Source organism: Schistocerca piceifrons, chromosome 1 (assembly GCF_021461385.2).
Source record: "Schistocerca piceifrons isolate TAMUIC-IGC-003096 chromosome 1, iqSchPice1.1, whole genome shotgun sequence".
NCBI lineage: Eukaryota > Metazoa > Arthropoda > Insecta > Orthoptera > Acrididae > Schistocerca > Schistocerca piceifrons.
Genome location: NC_060138.1, coordinates 531,874,992 through 531,894,132, shown reverse-complemented (window position 1 = coordinate 531,894,132; position 19,141 = coordinate 531,874,992).

The following is a 19,141-nucleotide window of genomic DNA, read 5'->3' as shown; positions in this document are numbered from 1 at the left end:
GATTAAAACTGAAGAAGCTGCAAATAGGCGGGAATTTAAGGAGATGGGACCTGGATAAACTGAAAGAACCAGAGGTTCCACAGAGTTTCATGGAGAACATAAGGGAACAATTGACAGGAATGGGAGAAAGAAATACAGTAGAAGAAGAATGGGTAACTTTGAGGGATGAAGTGGTGAAGGCAGCAGAGAAGTAAGTAGGTAAAAAGACGAGGGCTAGTAGAAATTCTTGGGTACCAGAAGAAATATTGAATTTAATTGATGAAAGGAGAAAATATAAAAATGCAGTAAATGAAGCAGGCAAAAAGGAATACAAACGTCTCAAAAATGAGATCGACAGGAAGTGCAAAATGGCTAATCAGAGATGGCTAGATGACAAATGTAAGGATGCAGAGGCTTATCTCACTAGGGGTAAGATAGATACAGCCTACAGGAAAATTAAAGAGACCTTTGGAGAAAAGAGAACCACTTGTATGAATATCAAGAGTTCAGATGCAAACAAAGTTCTAATCAAAGAAGGGAAACCAGAAAGGTGGAAGGAGTATAAAGAGGGTCTATACAAGGGCGATGTTCTTGAGTACAGTATTATGGAAATGGAAGAGGATGTAGATGAAGATGAAATGGGAGATATGATACTGCGTGAAGAGTTTGACAGAGCACTGAAAGACCTGAGTCGCAACAAAGCCCCGGGAGTAGATAACATTCCATTAGAATTACTGACGGCCTTGGGAGAGCCAGTCCTGACAAAACTCTACCATCTGGTGAGCAAGATGTATGAGACAGGCGAAATACCCTCAGACTTCAAGAAGAATATAATAATTCCAATCCCAAAGAATGCAGGTGTTGACAGGTGGGAAAATTACCGAACTATCAGTTTAATAAGTCACAGCTGCAAAATACTAACACGAATTCTTTACAGACGAATGGAAAAACTAGTAGAAGCCGACCTCGGGGAAGATCATTTTGGATTCCATAGAAATATTGGAACACGTGAGGCAATACTGACCCTACGACTTATCTTAGAAGCTAGATTAAGGAAAGGCAAACCTACATTCCTAGGATTTGTAGACTTAGAGAAAGCTTTTGACAATGTTGACTGGAATACTCTCTTTCAAATTCTAAAGATGGCAGGGGTAAAATGCAGGGAGCGAAAAGCTATTTACAATTTGTACAGAAACCAGATGGCAGTTATAAGAGTCGAGGGGTATGAAAGAGAAGCGATGGCTGGGAAGGGAGTGAGACAGGGTTGTAGTCTCTCCCCGATGTTGTTCAATCTGTATATTGAGCAAGCAGTAAAGGGAACAAAAGAAAAATTCGGAGTAGGTATTAAAATCCATGGAGAAGAAATAAAAACTTTAAGGTTCGCCTATGACATTGTAATTCTGTCAGAGACAGCAAAGGACTTGGAAGAGCAGTTGAACGGAATGGATAGTGTCTTGAAAGGAGGATATAAGATGAACATCAACAAAAGCAAAACAAGGACAATGGAATGTAGTCGAATTAAGTTGGGTGATGCTGAGGGAATTAGATTAGGAAATGAGACACTTAAAGTAGTAAAGGAGTTTTGCTATTTGGGAGCAAAATAACTGATGATGGTCGAAGTAGAGAGGATATAAAATGTAGACTGACAATGGCAAGGAAAGCATTTCTGAAGAAGAGAAATTTGTTAACATCGAGTATAGGTTTAAGTGTCAGGAAGTCGTTTCTGAAAGTATTTGTATGGAATGTAGCCATGTATGGAAGTGAAACATGGACGATAAATAGTTTGGACAAGAAGAGAATAGAAGCTTTCACAATGTGGTGCTACAGAAGAATGCTGAATATTAGATGGGTAGATCACATAACTAATGAGGAAGTATTGAATAGGATTGGGGAGAAGAGAAGTTTGTGGCCCGACTTGACTAGAAGAAGGGATCGGTTGGTAGGACATGTTCTGAGGCATCAAGGGATCACCAGTTTAGTATTGGAGGACAGCGTGGAGGGTAAAATCGTAGAGGGAGACCAAGAGATGAATACACTAAGCAGATTCAGAAGGATGTAGGTTGCAGTAGGTACTGGGAGATGAAGAAGCTTGGACAGGATAGAGTAGCATGGAGAGCTGCATCAAATCAGTATCAGGACTGAAGTCCATAACAACAACAAACGAAAAACAGGTTGTATCTACAAAGTTTCCCGATCTTTCGAAAGCATTCAACATTATTGACCATGAAATACTGATTACAAAATGGAAAAGCTATGGTAATCGAGGGCAAGCAGGCGAATGGATAGAATCATATTGATGTAACAGGACACAGTATGCACAAATAGAGATTGCATATCAGTCAGAAACCAAAGCCATCAAATTTGGAGGAATCCATAAGTGGGCCACTACTATTTAATCTGTTTGTTAATGATTTAGGTGTTGAAGAGAAGGAGAAAAAAATATTGTATGCAGATGACATGACAATACTGAACAATGACCAAAATGTGGGACAGCTTGAGAGAAGAGCATACATATCTGCAAATACTATAGCTCAGTGGCTCCTGGAAAATGGTCTTCTATAAAACTAAAAAAGACTATGTATGCAATGTTCAATAATAAGGAGAAGGTTGTGCTCATGGATTTAGAGGTGGCTGAAACAAGACTAGAAAAAGTAGAATCCATTAGATTCGTAGGTATTACTGTGGATCTGTAAGTAACTCAGGTGCATCACATTCATAATGAGGCAGCTAACACAGTATGCACACAAACAGTTTCCATCCACAGTATACCATGGACTCTTCGAACCATAACTGCAGTACAGAGAGATAGTGGGGCGAAAATCAAACATTCAAGAAATAAAAAGGGTGTGATTCTTCAACTTCTCCCGGCGTATTTCTTGCTTGAGCAGTCCACGGGTGTACTGCGGTCCAAGGGGATTTAGGACGGCCGCCCGCCCTCAGAAGCTGTTCGTCAGCGCACCTGACGATGATGACACGTCTGATCGCCGAAATATTGTGCCCATTGGACACTATGGACTGGCAGTACACCCGTGGACTGTTCGAACAAATAAAAAGGGTGTTCACGTTACAAAAAATAGGAATCAGGATCATATTAAGTAGAAAGATTTCTGAAATGTGCAGAAACTGCTTCAAAAAACTAGGCATCTTAATTTTTACTTGCCTGCACACATGAAACTGTAATACACTCCTGGAAATTGAAATAAGATCACCGTGAATTCATTGTCCCAGGAAGGGGAAACTTTATTGACACATTCCTGGGGTCAGATACATCACATGATCACACTGACAGAACCACAGGCACATAGACACAGGCAACAGAGCATGTACAATGTCGGCACTAGTACAGTGTATATCCACCTTTCGCAGCAATGCAGGCTGCTATTCTCCCATGGAGACGATCGTAGAGATGCTGGATGTAGTCCTGTGGAACGGCTTGCCATGCCATTTCCACCTGGCGCCTCAGTTGGACCAGCGTTCGTGCTGGACGTGCAGACCGCGTGAGACGACGCTTCATCCAGTCCCAAACATGCTCAATGGGGGACAGATCCGGAGATCTTGCTGGCCAGGGTAGTTGACTTACACCTTCTAGAGCACGTTGGGTGGCACGGGATACATGCGGACGTGCATTGTCCTGTTGGAACAGCAAGTTCCCTTGCCGGTCTAGGAATGGTAGAACGATGGGTTCGATGACGGTTTGGATGTACCGTGCACTATTCAGTGTCCCCTCGACGATCACCACTGGTGTACGGCCAGTGTAGGAGATCGCTCCCCACACCATGATGCCGGGTGTTGGCCCTGTGTGCCTCGGTCGTATGCAGTCCTGATTGTGGCGCTCACCTGCACGGCGCCAAACACGCATACGACCATCATTGGCACCAAGGCATAAGCGACTCTCATCGCTGAAGACGACACGTCTCCATTCGTCCCTCCATTCACGCCTGTCGCGACACCACTGGAGGCGGGCTGCACGATGTTGGGGCGTGAGCGGAAGACGGCCTAACGGTGTGCGGGACCGTAGCCCAGCTTCATGGAGACGGTTGCGAATGGTCCTCGCCGATACCCCAGGAGCAACAGTGTCCCTAATTTGCTGGGAAGTGGCGGTGCGCTCCCCTACGGCACTGCGTAGGATCCTACGGTCTTGGCGTGCATCCGTGCGTCGCTGCGGTCCGGTCCCAGGTCGACGGGCACGTGCACCTTCCGCCGACCACTGGCGACAACATCGATGTACTGTGGAGACCTCACACCCCACGTGTTGAGCAATTCGGCGGTACGTCCACCCGGCCTCCCGCATGCCCACTATACGCCCTCGCTCAAAGTCCGTCAACTGCACATACGGTTCACGTCCACGCTGTCGCGGCATGCTACCAGTGTTAAAGACTGCGATGGAGCTCCGTATGCCACGGCAAACTGGCTGACGCTGACGGCGGCGGTGCACAAATGCTGCGCAGCTAGCGCCATTCGACGGCCAACACCGCGGTTCCTGGTGTGTCCGCTGTGCCGTGCGTGTGATCATTGCTTGTACAGCCCTCTCACAGTGTCCGGAGCAAGTATGGTGGGTCTGACACACCGGTGTCAATGTGTTCTTTTTTCCATTTCCAGGAGTGTATATGTCACAAAAGATAGTGCTAAGTGGACTACAAATGCTAGTGTACACTCCAACAACACACAGAGGAAGAATGCATATGAAGCACACCCCACCGTCTGACAATGTTTGGAAATGGACCCCAGTACTCAGGTATCAAATTACTAAAATACCTACCTACAAAACCTGTGGGACAATGTACTTGACACCAAGCTGTCAAAGAACCTCAAAGACTATCTGGTGGAAAAGGAATATTACAGTGTTTAAGAGTACTTCACATATTAAATTTGTATATATTATTACTTATAATCACTTCAGAATGTAAGAAAATTGGTTAGGAAGAGTAGCATAACGAATGTTTTCTATTTTCGATGTGTCCTACAATACATGGGAATTCACTGTACACCATGTAATCCTACAGGATCAAATAAAATTCAATTTAATGTCACTGCCGTTTCATATGCCTATAACATTAAACTGTTTTGTGCAAAACATCTTTTTTTATACAATACTGTTTTAGACAGACATGTGGATATTATAGACAGGCTTGCTTCTTTTGTTGTAGCTTGCTGCAACTGTTGTGATGAATAACAAATATCAATCTTCGGCCCTTAAAGCTGCAACATTTCAGGTGAATTCAGGAATACAACAGGAAATTGAATCAGCTATTATCACATAACTACTGAGCTCAGCAGTAGTTTCCAGACTACTTTCCCTGTTTTCTTGCCTCTCAATGATTTATAAAACTTTCTGATGTATATATTAAGAATGTTGGTAAAAGTTCGTGGAACAGACTAAAACTAAAAGTGGATAATGTGTTTCAGTTGTAAAAGAGTAAGAAATGGGACCCTAGAAGATATTGACAGATAGAGTTAGTAAACGATGCAAAAGTTTCTGATAACACACATTTGACAAGTAACCATGTTACTTAAATTAACATATTCTGTGATTATATCAGTGACATACTGACAGCATAATGCCTATTCCACATCTTTACCTGAGGTTCAAGTGGTATAATGGATGACACTGTGCTATTTTCCTATCTTGTCCTTCGTATATGGCGCATTCCCCACCAATTTTTGCAAAATGTGACACTGAAAACCACAACAAAGATCACTTGAATATAATTTGCACTCACATCTCATTAAAAAGAGTTACTTGAATATCTCACTAGTTGGAAAAAGTCATGAGAATTTGTCATTTATCAAAATGCATATTTCTTTGTGTAGTATCGCTTGGAGGTGGGACCAAATAAAAATCGTTTAATGTGTTAGACTCTACGAGTATATTCCATGGATACTACGGAGAAGGGTCCTTTCTATGTGGAAAAGTTGTACATTTTATTTAAGAGGTGTACAATGAGAAGACTTAAGGTTATAGCCATCGTCATCAAACCATGGCCTGCAGTCCATGGATCAAGTATTTTATGACATTCATCTAGCAATGAACAGTGAATTCAAAAGTGTCAACAAAGGTAAAGGCCTTCTTATGACTGTAGTAGTCGTGCTCAGAAACACATAAAAAACCACAATCATAATATTGTTTTAACTAGATTCGCATATTTTACTGTTTATGTCGCTTATGCGTAATCTTTCATTGATTGTATCAATACCTGTTTGACCATTTCATGTATTGTGAAATATCGAACACTTGCGGGTGTGGTGGTAAAGTAGGACTGTTATTGTCAATTGTAGGGTTAAACTAAATTGCGCTGTTTTAAAATATTTGAGAACAGTAGGCCTATCCTCGTTAAAAACAATTTTTCTTAAATATGGCTGTACAATTCGTGAGAAATAGGCTAATTTGAGAATTTTCGGACGCTAACAAAACCATCTTTTTGTGAGTTACCTGTAGGAGTATTTTGGATACGCAATTTATTTCGTAGCAAATAAGCGCTTGTGGTTCACAGTTTAGTCAAATATTACATCACCCCTGAATTTCATTGCATATTAACAGAAATAAATGTGCGTTTTTGAGAATTTTCGGAAGCTACCTTTATCCTTTGCGCAATCTATGAGCAATCTGCAGCAAATCGATGTTTGTGATTTACTTACAGCAGCAGATTTTATAACTAACATATTTGTTAAATCTAGTTTTCCATTAGAGAGGAGTAGCCCTATATATTATCGGCATTAATCGTAATTAACTCTATTTCCGAGTTTGCTAACTACTGTAATTAACATCAAAACGTTTTAGGAAACTATAAATTTTTGACACAGGTTTTTTTGTTGCCTTAATAGGAATCTCGTTTTGTCTCTCTGCTTCAGTTCGTATAGGAATCTGGTAACTTTTTAGCTCGACAGATTAAAAGATAATCAGTGGGCTTAATTTAAAGTTTTTTGTTCACTGCCTTGTAATACATTTCACCAGCCAAAATGCAGCCCCACTGCAAATTCAGTCCTAAAACACAGGATGAGGTGGTTGACATGGAAATCGCCCTGACTATTGCCAAACGATTGGGAGCTGCTGCAAATTGACGTCTTGGGAAAGCACCCGAGACTTGTGTAACTGTGATACCTGTACCAGAGATACCTCAGGTACTATTCTCTCCTGTGGATCCTGTCACCTCTGCAGAAAGCACAAGATCTGTCATTATCCGTCCACATGGCTACGAGTGGCGTGTCAATGGTAGATCCAGGCGTCCTGTACAGGGTGGTCAGGGATGAGGGAGGATTCAGGCTGTTGTAGCGATCCCTCTAACCAACAAGTTTGAGATGCTGTCTTTCACTGATATTGAAACTGAGCCAGTTGGGATTCATTCCACACGTTTCGGAGAAACCTGTTTTTTCAGTGTCAGGAGGAGGCAAACACAAAAGAAAAGGGGTCTATTAAACAATATCAGTTGGAATGTATGGCGAATGATGGTACTTCTTATGGAAATGACAGAAAAGGACAGAAAAGGACACCAAATACACCCAATGTGTATGCCTGGGGGCCTCATTCAACATGTTGAAGAGGCTATTACAGTAGCCACTGAAGAAACATTTTGCAACTAACTCCAGATTGTGACTCACGTTGGAACAAATGATGCCTGTCACCTGGGCCCTGAAGTCATTGTGAGTCATTCCAGTGACTGGCAGAGAAGGTTGAGAAGACCAGCCTTGTGCTTGGTGTTTATTTGATTCTCCCAATTTGCAGCACAGTCCCCAGAACTGATCGTGGACTTTTGGTTCCTAGTCGAGTGGAAGGACTGAACCAGAGACATCGAATGTTCTGTGACAAGCTAGGCTGCGACTTCCTGGACGTGCGCCACAGGATTGAGAACTGGAGGGCCCCACTACATAAGTCAGGTCTGCACTATATATCAGAAGCTGCTGCTCAGGTAGCTGACTATAAAGGGTGCACACAAGGGCTTTTTAGATTAGGCGACTCTCCATCAATTCCAAATAACGAAGCTGTAGGAAACCCAGAAGTATCAGTGTAAGATCAAGAGAAATGCCTCCCTCTGTATGAGTATTAAAATCTTAATGATAAACTGCTGAAGCATTTGCAACAAAGTGCCAGAGTTTGAGGCATTCATGAAAAGCAATGAAGCTCACATGATACTAGGCACAGAAAGCTGGTTGAAACCTGAAAGTGATAGAAGTGAGATTTTTGGGGAAAATTTAAGTGTATATCGAAAGGATGAGCAAATGGGAAATAGAGGTGGTGTATTTGTAGCACTAGATGAGAATCTCAGATCTACCGAGGCAGAAATTTAAGCTGCAGGTGAAATTGTTTGGGGAAGACAGTATCAGGGGTGGGCATAAAATGATAGTTGGATCCTTGTATCGCCCACCAGGCTTATCTCCTGAGTCAACCAAACCTCGGGTCACTTGCATGTAAATTCCCCAGTGGAGCTTGACTTTAATTATCCACAATTAATTGGGAAAATTAAAGTTTTGCTAGCAGTGAGCATCATAAGATATCCTGTGAACCTTCTGTGAAAACTGTGTAGAACACAGGAACCTCACTCATGATGGAAATATATTGGATCTAATAGCAAGAAATAGCCCTGACCTCTTTGAGGATGTTCACATTGAAACTTATGTCAGTGAACATGACACTGTTGGGGCAACAATGATTGCCATATGACAAAAGGACAGCTTAAACAAGCAGAAACATATATATGTTCAGTAAACTAGATAAAAAATCAGTAATGTCATATTTCAGTGAGGAACTTGAAACTTTCAGCACAGGGCAGGACTATGTAGAGGAACTCTGGCTCAAGTTTAAAGGAATAGTTGACCATGTACCGGATATACAGGGCGAGTCACCTAACGTTACCGCTGGATATATTTCGTAAACCACATCAAATACTGACGAACCGATTCCACAGACCGAACGTGAGGAGAGGGGCTAGTGTAACTGTTTAATACAAACCATACAAAAATGCACGGAAGTATGATTTTTAACACAAACCTACGTTTTTTTAATGGAAATACGTTAGTTTTGTTAGCACTTCTGAACATATAAACAAATACGTAATCAGTGCGGTTTGTTGCATTGTAAAAATGTTAATTACATCCGGAGATATTGTAACCTAAAGTTGACGCTTGAAACCTCCGACGTTCAGTTGCGTGTTGTAACAAACACGCCCACGGTCGGCGAGCAGCATCTGCAGGGACATGTTTACGATGACGACCGTGTTTACGAGTGTGGCTGTAGTGCACTGTTGTGGTTTAGTCTAGCTGTCGCAGTGTCCGCATCTAGCGCTTGCTGCTATTGTTATTCTGCATTCGTCTCCGCACGCAGACCAACTGTAGTACACCGTGTTACCAGACGTCTGTGATAGTGTAGTGTTGTAGTAACTGTGACCATGATGTATTCGAGCTCTGAAAAGGCGGAGATGATATTCATCTATGGCGAGTGTCGACGAAATGCAGCTGAAGCCTGCAGGGTGTATGTAGAACGGTACCCGGACAGAGAGCATCCAACGTGCCGCACATTGCAAAACATCTACCGCCAACTGTATGCAACAGGTATGGTCGTAGCACGCAAACGGGTCCGTAACATGCCAGTCACAGGAGAAGCAGGTGCAGTTGGTGTGTTAGGTGCTGTTGCCATGAAACCCACACATGAGTACACAGGACATTGCGAGGGCCAGTGGACTGAGTCAAAGTAGTGTCATGCGCATACTGTATCGTCACCGCTTTCACCCGTTTCATGTGTCGCTACATCAGCAATTACATGGTGATGACTTTAATCATCGAGTGCAATTCTGTCAATGGGCATTAACAGAGAATGCGTTGCAGTTCTACCTGTTTACCGATGAAGCGGGTTCCACAAACCACGGGGCAGTGAATCTACAGAACATGCATTACTGGTCTGTGGACAATCCTTGCTGGCTCAGACAGGTAGAGCAACAGCGACCGTGGACTGTAAATGCATGGTGCGGAATCGTTGGCGACCACCTCATTGCTCCTCACTTCATTGCAGGGGCCCAAACAGCTGCAACATACATCGCGTTTCTACAGAATGATCTGCCAACGTTGCTCGAAAATGTCCCACTGGAAACGCGTCGACGTATGAGATATCAGCATGATGGTGCACCTGGACATTCCGCAATTAACACTAGACTGACCCTTGACAGGATGTTCGACGGGCGTTTCATAGGATGTGGAGGACGCATAAATACTGATCTTACATCTCTGGACTTCTTTCTGTGGGGTACGTTAAAGGAGAATGTGTACCGTGATGTGCCTACAACCCCAGAGGATATGAAACAACGTATTGTGCCAGCCTGCGGCGACATTACACCAGATTTACTGCGGCGTGTACGACATTCATTACGCCAGAGATTGCAATTGTGTGCAGCAAATGATGGCCACCACATTGAACATCTATTGGCCTGACATGTCGGGACATACTCTATTCCACTCCGTAATTGAAAACGGAAACCACGTGTATACGTGTACCTCACCCATCATGGTAATGTACATGTGCGTCAGTGAAAAAGACCAATAAAAAGGTGTTAGCATGGGGACGTAATGTGCTGTTCCAGTCTCTTCTGTACCTAAGGTCCATCACCGTTCCCTTTGGATCCCCACGTAATTCGGTTCTCTCCGATACACACGATCGAACAGCGGAGGAGTGGTACTCAAGCGTCAACTTTAGGTTACAATATCTCTGGATGTAATTAACATTTTACAACGCAACAAACGGCACTGATTACGTATTTGTTTATATGTTCAGATGTGCTAACAAAACTAACGGGGTTCCATTTAAGAAAAACGTAGGTTTGTGTTAAAAAACATACTTCCATGCATTTTTTTATGGTTTGTATTAACCAGTTACACTAGCCCCTCTCCTCGCGTTCGGTCTGTGGAATCGATTCGTCAGTATTTGACGTGGTTTACGAAATATATCCAGCGGTAATGTTAGATGACTCACCCTGTATATGTACCCAGTCGCACATTTCATAATGGGAGGGAACCTCCACAGTACACAGTCAGTGTAAAGAAACAGAGATTACTACATGATAGGTGTAAAATAATGAGTAGGGTTATAGGTAGAGGAATGCTGAATAAAACACTTGTGACTATCAAGACAAAAATGCATCATTCCCTCAGTGAATACTGTAACAGAATATTGTCAAGCGATCTTTCACAGAACACAAAGAAAATCTGGTCGTATGTAAGGGTTGCTGGTGGCACCCAAGTTAGTGTCCAGTCCATAGCGAATGAGACAGGAATTGAAATTGAGGATAGGAAAGCAAAAGCTGAAATGCTTAACTCCGTTTTCAAATTTTCTTTACAAGTAAAACCCAGGAGAACTGTCCCAATTTAATTCTTGTACCACTCAAAATATGAATGAAATAAGGATTAGTGTCAGCGGTGTTGAGAAACAGCTGAAATGGTTAAAACTGAATGAAGCTCCAGGGCCAGCCGAATCTCTGTCAGATCTATGTTGAATTTGCGACTGAGCTAGCCCCTCTTCTAATTATAATAACATCCCTCGAAGAAAAACTGTGCACAAGTCTTGGAAAGAGGCACAGGTCACACCCATCTACAAGAAGGGTAGTATAAGTGATACACAAAACCAGCATTCAATATCTGTGACATAGATTCGTTGTAGGAACTTAAAACATATTCTGAGCTCAAACATAATGAGAGTTCTTGAACAGAATGACCTCCTCAATGCCAACCAGCATGGATTTAGAAAACATCATTCATGTGAAACCAAACTCACACTTTTCTCACATGACATACTGAAAACTCTGGATCAAGGCAACCCGTTGTGTGCAATATTTCTTGATTTCCAAAAAGCATTTGAGTTAGTACTGCACCTATGCTTATTGTCAAAAGTACAGTCGTATGGGGTATCGAGCAAAATTTGTGAGTGGATTGAGGACATTTTAGTTGAGAAGAGGCAGCATATTATCTCGGTTGGAGAGTCGTCGTCAGACATAGAAGTAAATTCAGGTGTGCCCCACAGAGGTGTGTGGGACCCTTGCTGTTCATGTTGTATATTAATGACCTTGAAGACAATATCAATAGCAAAATTACGTTTCTTGCAGGTGATGCAGTTTTCTTTAATGAAGTACTATCTGAAAGGAGCTGCATAAATATTCAGTAAAATCGAAGATTTCAACTTGTGCAGAGACTAGCAACTTACTTTAAATGTTCAGAAATTAAAATTTTACACTTCACAAAAAGAAAACGTGTAGTATCCTATGATTATAACATCAATGAGCGAATTTTGGAATCTTCCAACTCATACAAATACCTGGGTGTAACACTTTGGAGGGATATGAAACGGATTGATCACATAGGTTCAGTTGTGGGTAAAGTGGGTGGTAGATTTCGGTTTATTGGTAGAATTCTGGAGAAGTGCAATCAGTCTACAAACAAGATTGCTTACAAATCACTCATGCAACTTGTTCTGGAATATTGTTAATGTGTGTGGGACCCATACCAGATAGGTGTAACAGGGGATATTTGACATAGACAGAGAAGGGCAGCAGGTATGGTCACAGGTTTGCTTAATCTGTGGGAGAGTGTTATAGAGATAGTGGAGGAACTGAACTGAAAGACTATCCCAAGAAAGTCTGTTAACAAAGTTTCAAGAATCAGCTTTAAATAATTACTCTATGAACATACTCAATATCTTATGTAACGCTCATGTTGGGATCATGAGGATAAGATTAGAATAGTTACTGCACACACAGAGGCATACAAACAATCATCTTCCCATGCTCCATACGTGAATGGGGCAGGAGGAAACCCTAATAACTGGTATAATGGGAGGCACCCTCTTCCATGCATCTCACAGCGGTTTTGAGAGTATAGATGTAGATATAAGTTCAGTTTAGTATTGTAACTGAAACCAGTGAATCTGTCTGTGAGTTAAGTGAAGCTAGCCACTTAATTAATGGGCAGAGGGATAATTAATGTGGCCACTGATGAGTCAGAGGGCCGTGTATGAGTTGTATCAAACAGCTACTGCATTATTAATTTTGGGCAGAGGTAACACAGTTTTTTGAATTTGCTTTACGGAGAAGGCCATCTTGAAATGCGGTACATATTTGCATGAAGGAATATGAAATTAGATAAAGGCTGTTGTAATACAATGCAAAAAAAATGTTCTTTGTGAAATCTTATGGGACTTAACTGCTAAGGTCATCAGTCCCTAAGCTTACACACTACTTAACCTAAATTATCACAAGGACAAACACACACACCCATGCCTGAGGGAGGACTCGAACCACTGCCGGGACCAGCCGCACAGCCCATGACTGCAGTGCCTTAGATCGCTCGAATATAATGCAATAAGTAGAAAAAATGACATTCAAAATCTTTAGCAAAACATCTGTGATTGTGTCTCATATTGCACAATACATATAGGTATAAGTACAATTGTTGCTATTAATCAATTAATCATCCATTCACACAGACAATGCAGCAGCTCTTCGTCAGATAATTACCGTGTTGCAACTCTGGGGCCGATGAGTGTGGCAGAAATCTTAGCCAGAGAACAATCGAAACGAAGCATTTCGAATACATTCGACTTTCAACAATCGGTACTTGGTGGTTAGCTGCCAACTTGTTGTGTCCTTACTGCAGCTAGTCTGCTGGGAACTCATAACATACTAATTTATGTAAGTCATTAATAATTAATAATAAAAGCTGTACATATGTGGCCTGAGGTGCTGTCCCACAATGTCAGTATTGTGTCCTAAACAAAAAAAAAAGCTTGACCACTGGGTCACAGTGTTGGAGTGCTAATATTAATTATATTATAATTCAACACATTATTTTTAATAGATCATGTGAAACGTTAACGGTGTATACCGTTGGCACTTGGAGAAACACAGAAATATTAAAAACTGAAGTACGCAGTATTAGTGTACTCCAATATTTATCTTATATTTCATAGAAAACAGGCTTTCGACTTTCTAAGTCATCATCCAGCAACTAAGAGTAAACAGCCAATCCACACAAGTTCATTTAAGCGGCTGCTAGAAAGCTACTTTCAAGCACCTTCAGCTTTGCAGTGCATATGAAGGTACAATGATGTATGAAGCCTATGCACAGTGTCTGCACTGCTCAAACACTTCTTGTCCCATTTCTGTTTGGAAGTTCATTGCTTGGTTATCTATGGTACTTCAGTGTAATGTTGGAGATGCCAATATTTGTGGAGTATTCTCTCATGTTTGGTTCTTTATAGTGGTATAGTATGTGATCTGTTAATGCTGTATGTACAAAGAAATGAAAATGTGCCCGTGAAATTGAGTGAGCTGTTGAAACAGGAAAACAATGCGAAATGAAATATTTAGTTGCAAATAAATTGACTCCCTCAGTTAATTTAGTTCATTAATAAAAATAGTTTCAATGTTCTGCAAAATGAGTAATGCTTGGTCTGCTAATAACGAGGAAATAAAATAAAATGCGAAAACTGAAACAAAAATAAATTATTTTAGTCTTCAGCAGTTATGTGTGTTATATTGCTAGAGAAGGCCTAAATGCACGCTATAAGCTCACGCAGGATGGCATGAGGTCTGAAACAGAATACATAATGAATGCTGTAAAGAAAAGTAAGTAGCTGCTGGAATACTTATCTTTAATCCATCATTTGTATACATCGTTCTTGATGAGACATGCTTCATACGATAACTATCAATTCCTATGGCGCCTTGTTAGGTCGTAGCCATTGACTTAGCTGAAGGCTATTCTAACTATCTTCTCTGCAAATAAACGAGGCTTCGTCAGTGTTGCATCGCTAGCTAAGTCGTCCGTACAACTGGGGCGAGTGGTAGTAAGTCTCTCTCTAGACCTGCCGTGTGGCGGCGCTCGGTCTGCAATTACTGACAGTGGCGACACGCGGGTCCGACGTATACTAACGGACCGCGGCCGATTTAAAAGCTACCACCTAGCAAGTGTGGTGTCTGGCGGTGACACCACAATGTGAATGTATTTTAATCCACTTGATAGCTCCCAGACTCATAAATGTGTTTGCATTTGATGTGAGACCTATAGGCCTAACGAAATAAATACAGAACAAAGCAAAATAACGATATATAAACTTGAGTTCCATGGAGAGTACCCCAACTACAACTTACACAACTATGTACACATGCGAATTTTGCAGCCTGGGAGCACCAGAAAAATTGCTCCAGGCAGATTCTGCCTGCTTCTTGCTACTTGCTTCTCGCTGCTTAAATAATTTACAACCACGTTCTAAGCAGCCAGAAAGGAAAAAAGGCGCTTCTTAAATGTGAGTTTAGCAAGCCATTTGTGTTTGAGCTCAGTGGCAGCTATTTAAACAGATCTAAAATCAGAGATGGCTCTGTACAAAGATTGTTCTACAAGTGTCTAGTCCCAGCAGAAATGAACTCACTGGGCTACCGAAGACACCAATAGATATTTCTATTATCCTGGCATCATGGTCCCTACACATTGGTCCTCATTCTAACAGATGAAGTAAAGAAGCAGCTCATTACATCTTCAAATGGTACATTCACACCAATTTTAGAAGCGACTGCTGCTTTTCCTTTCTTTGAAAGTTCGAATCTGCCAACTTCATACTTGTTATTCAGATACATATTAGAGAAAGTAATATGCTCCTCCAATGTTATTATTACGTTAATGGTTTAATGGAATGTACTTCATCATTGCATCATGGCTCTAGTAGTTAAGAGTATTCTCATCGATCTAAATGTCCTGTGTTCAAACTTACTGTGAGATTGGAAATCTTTCCTGCATGTGAAAAATGACAAATTGCATTGTGATCCACACTGAACTCAATGAATGTGTTCTAATTGTAATCACTGAAGGAATAGAAAAAGATCCATCCAGAATTAACACAATAATACATTGTATAATACCCAATCCCAGCAATAAATTGAAGGCATTCATTGGCATGTCAGGATTTCATCACAGTTCGTTAGATAACAAGCAATTAATGACCCTCATTTGTCTAACTTACTGAAAAAGAATACTGCGTTTGTTTGAACACAAGAATGGAAATCTCTTTGCTAAAAGTTAAAGGAAAGTCTTACGAAATAAATAATATTATATCAGCCCTATCTATATGAACCATTTCATTTGAAAACTGAGAAATGATATTTTGGTCCAGGACTCAATTTATCAGGAGAAGGAAGGGCAGGTTATTCATACACTGATTTCTTTCAACAGTAGGACATTTAGTAAATATGAAAGAAAGTATTATAATTTCTAAGAAAAGAAGCATTAGCAGTAATATGGGGAATAAAAAGCTTTGAAATTTTTTATGGGAACAAAAAACCATGATTCATACAGAACATACAGCTGCGACTTTCCTTAAAGATTGTCGTTTATTACATAATCAACTAACCTGATGGTCACTGTTTTTCCATAGATTCGACATGAAAATCAAATATGCAAAAGACAAGTATAATTGCATTCCTGATGCTTTTTCTAGGCTGTCTGAAGATACAGAGAAACAGGAAAGGAAAGAGGAAAATGAAGGAACATTCTCAATTAATTATTTTAACTCTTTGACTGCTGGGGATGTGTTAACTCATCGTGCCTCGCCATTCCCCTGATGCGCCCAACGTGTTTAAGCACATCCCTTTGGGTTTCCCTACAGCGCTAAGGACATGTTGACTAGTATCGTGCCATCAGCCTTTTCAATGCTATTGACGAGTTTAGGCGTGCTGAATCACAGCAACCTGAGAGCGATATATGTGTGAACATGCAGAGCTGTCTTTCCACCCAGCTTTCCAGTAGCTGTTCAGGGTTTGACTGTATAGTTTGACTGTGCGAATATATTTGTTGCTGTGTTCTCTCCTTGGAAAGTCGACTTCGGTTCCCATGTTTTCGTCAGTTTTCTTGTTTTCTATTGGAGAAATGTCACGTCGCCATGCTTGCACAGATAAAGAGATCCTAGATATGCTTTCTAGATGTGACGGTGAGTGTGACTAATCTGATATTGCTAGCAGTGGTGAGTCTTCAACAGAATCTCGAAGCCGTAGTCCTCATCAGTAGTGGGACAAACCCGCCATCACCTCACATTGCATTGTTGCCAGATTTATTCAAGATGGCGGATCGAAGATGGCGGCGATAGATATGTCACCATCACCATGACGTCATGGTGGGAGGTTCAAAATTTGTGGGAAAATAGATCAATGGGCTACATCCACTCATCTAACCTCCTACCCTCCCCTAGCCCCTCCCATCCATCAGAAAATGCCAGGAAGTTCAAATTCTGGCAGAAAAAAGGTCACTTGGGCTACCTCTACTAACCTAAGAAAATGGTGGGAAAACTTCCTTGTGTCCTACTGCCACCTCTTCCTTAGAACTGGCGGGAAAAGGACTCAGCCTGTGCTGGGCTGCTGGATAGGATGGCCGTAAGTCTTTATTTGGTTGGTAGTCTTATTTAAACAATTTGAGGCAGTAGCTCCATCCAGTGTGTTCACCATGTGGTGCGGAGGCCAGCTGACCTAGTACACAGTACTGCCACCAGAGACTGCTGTCATCCCATCTGTGATATAATCCAAAATGGCGGTCTGTGGGGAAAATGGAGGTGAAAAGGACTCAGCCTGTTCTGGGCTGCTGGAGAGAGGAAGGAGTGTACGTTATTTATTTTGGAACAGCTTATTTAGGGAAGGATTTGGCATAGTTTATTTATTAAATTAATACAAAACACTCACTATGACTTGCTTGGGGTCACACTACATAGCCTACAGACCTGCACACTAAAATCACCGAAATAATGCAGTACACTGATGTGCAGACACGAGAACAACTCGTAAATTGTCAAAATAATGTATGTAAAACGCTCTGCAGATACGTTCACTAATTGTAAACTGCTGAAATAGTGCAGTGCACAGGATACAGATCTGTGAACTACTCGTAAATCACCGAAATAATGCAGTACACTGATGTACAGACAGACAAACTCGTAAATTGACAAAATAATGCATATTTAACGCTCTGCCAACACGCTCACTATTTGTAAACTGTCGAAATAACGCATTGCAGAGCCTACAGACCTGTTCACAAATTAATGCAGCCATCCACTACTCATGAAATTGTCAAAAAATAACGCATATTTAATGCTGTGCCAACATGCTCACAATGCTTAAACAACCTAAAACAATGCACTGCTCAAACGCAGATTGCACGTAAAAAACGCTGTCGAACTATCATTAAGAAGTTTGACCGCAAACTGTTCCAACAGCGAACTGTTCCAAATGGTTTTTGTTTTTGATATATGGGTGGAGAGAGATGCAGTAAAAATCTTATGGAGTTTTTTATTGGATGGAGTTAGTGGAGCTTTTATTGTTTGTAATTTTTCTCTGTTGGATGGTACTGAATAATGATGATATCATGTTGGGGTGACAGAAGTGAATGGGCCCTGAGGATGCGGATCTGCTTTGGACTGCAGTATCTGTGTGTAGTTTGGGGAAGCACTATAGTGCAGTAGCAAAATCCTCGTCCTTCTCCCAGTTCCTGTACTGTCTTTTATACTATCTCATGTTGCAGGAGCAGGCTTCGGTTGACGCTAACCTTACACCTCGTACACTGTTGATGGAGCTAAGACAACTTGTTCCCATTTCCACCGAATGTTCAAAGACGGTCCTGTCACACTAACTCAAGTCACTCTGTTTCTACATGGGTTGCAGAAGGCGGTGGATATAGCTCTATCCGACATCTGCTCAGTTACGACTTAAACTGGAATGATCACATGCGCAAAGCTGCAGAAATGGCAGCAGTTGCAAGAGTCATAGGGACTATCTAAAATTTTACTGCAGCAGATAGGTTGGAAAAAGGTGTCTCGTTTCGAGATATGAGAGTGCCAGAAATATGATTCACTAGTGGCTATAATTTTTAAAAGACTTATCCATAGGATATGACAAAGGTATGTGGTTGAATGGAAAGACTTGATTACAGATCACAATCATTTCTACCAGAAAGCGTAGCACTAGCGATCTGAAAAACTAGTGTCCATTTCTTACGACCTCAATCTACTGTTTCTGATCCTTCTCAATCAACCATCGCCTATAACCCAGTGGATATATCACCGAACCTCTGACGTGGCATCAAGACAGAATACGTTACAAATACTGGAGAAATATTTAGCAGCAGCATAAGGGAGTTTCAAATACCGGCTTCATAC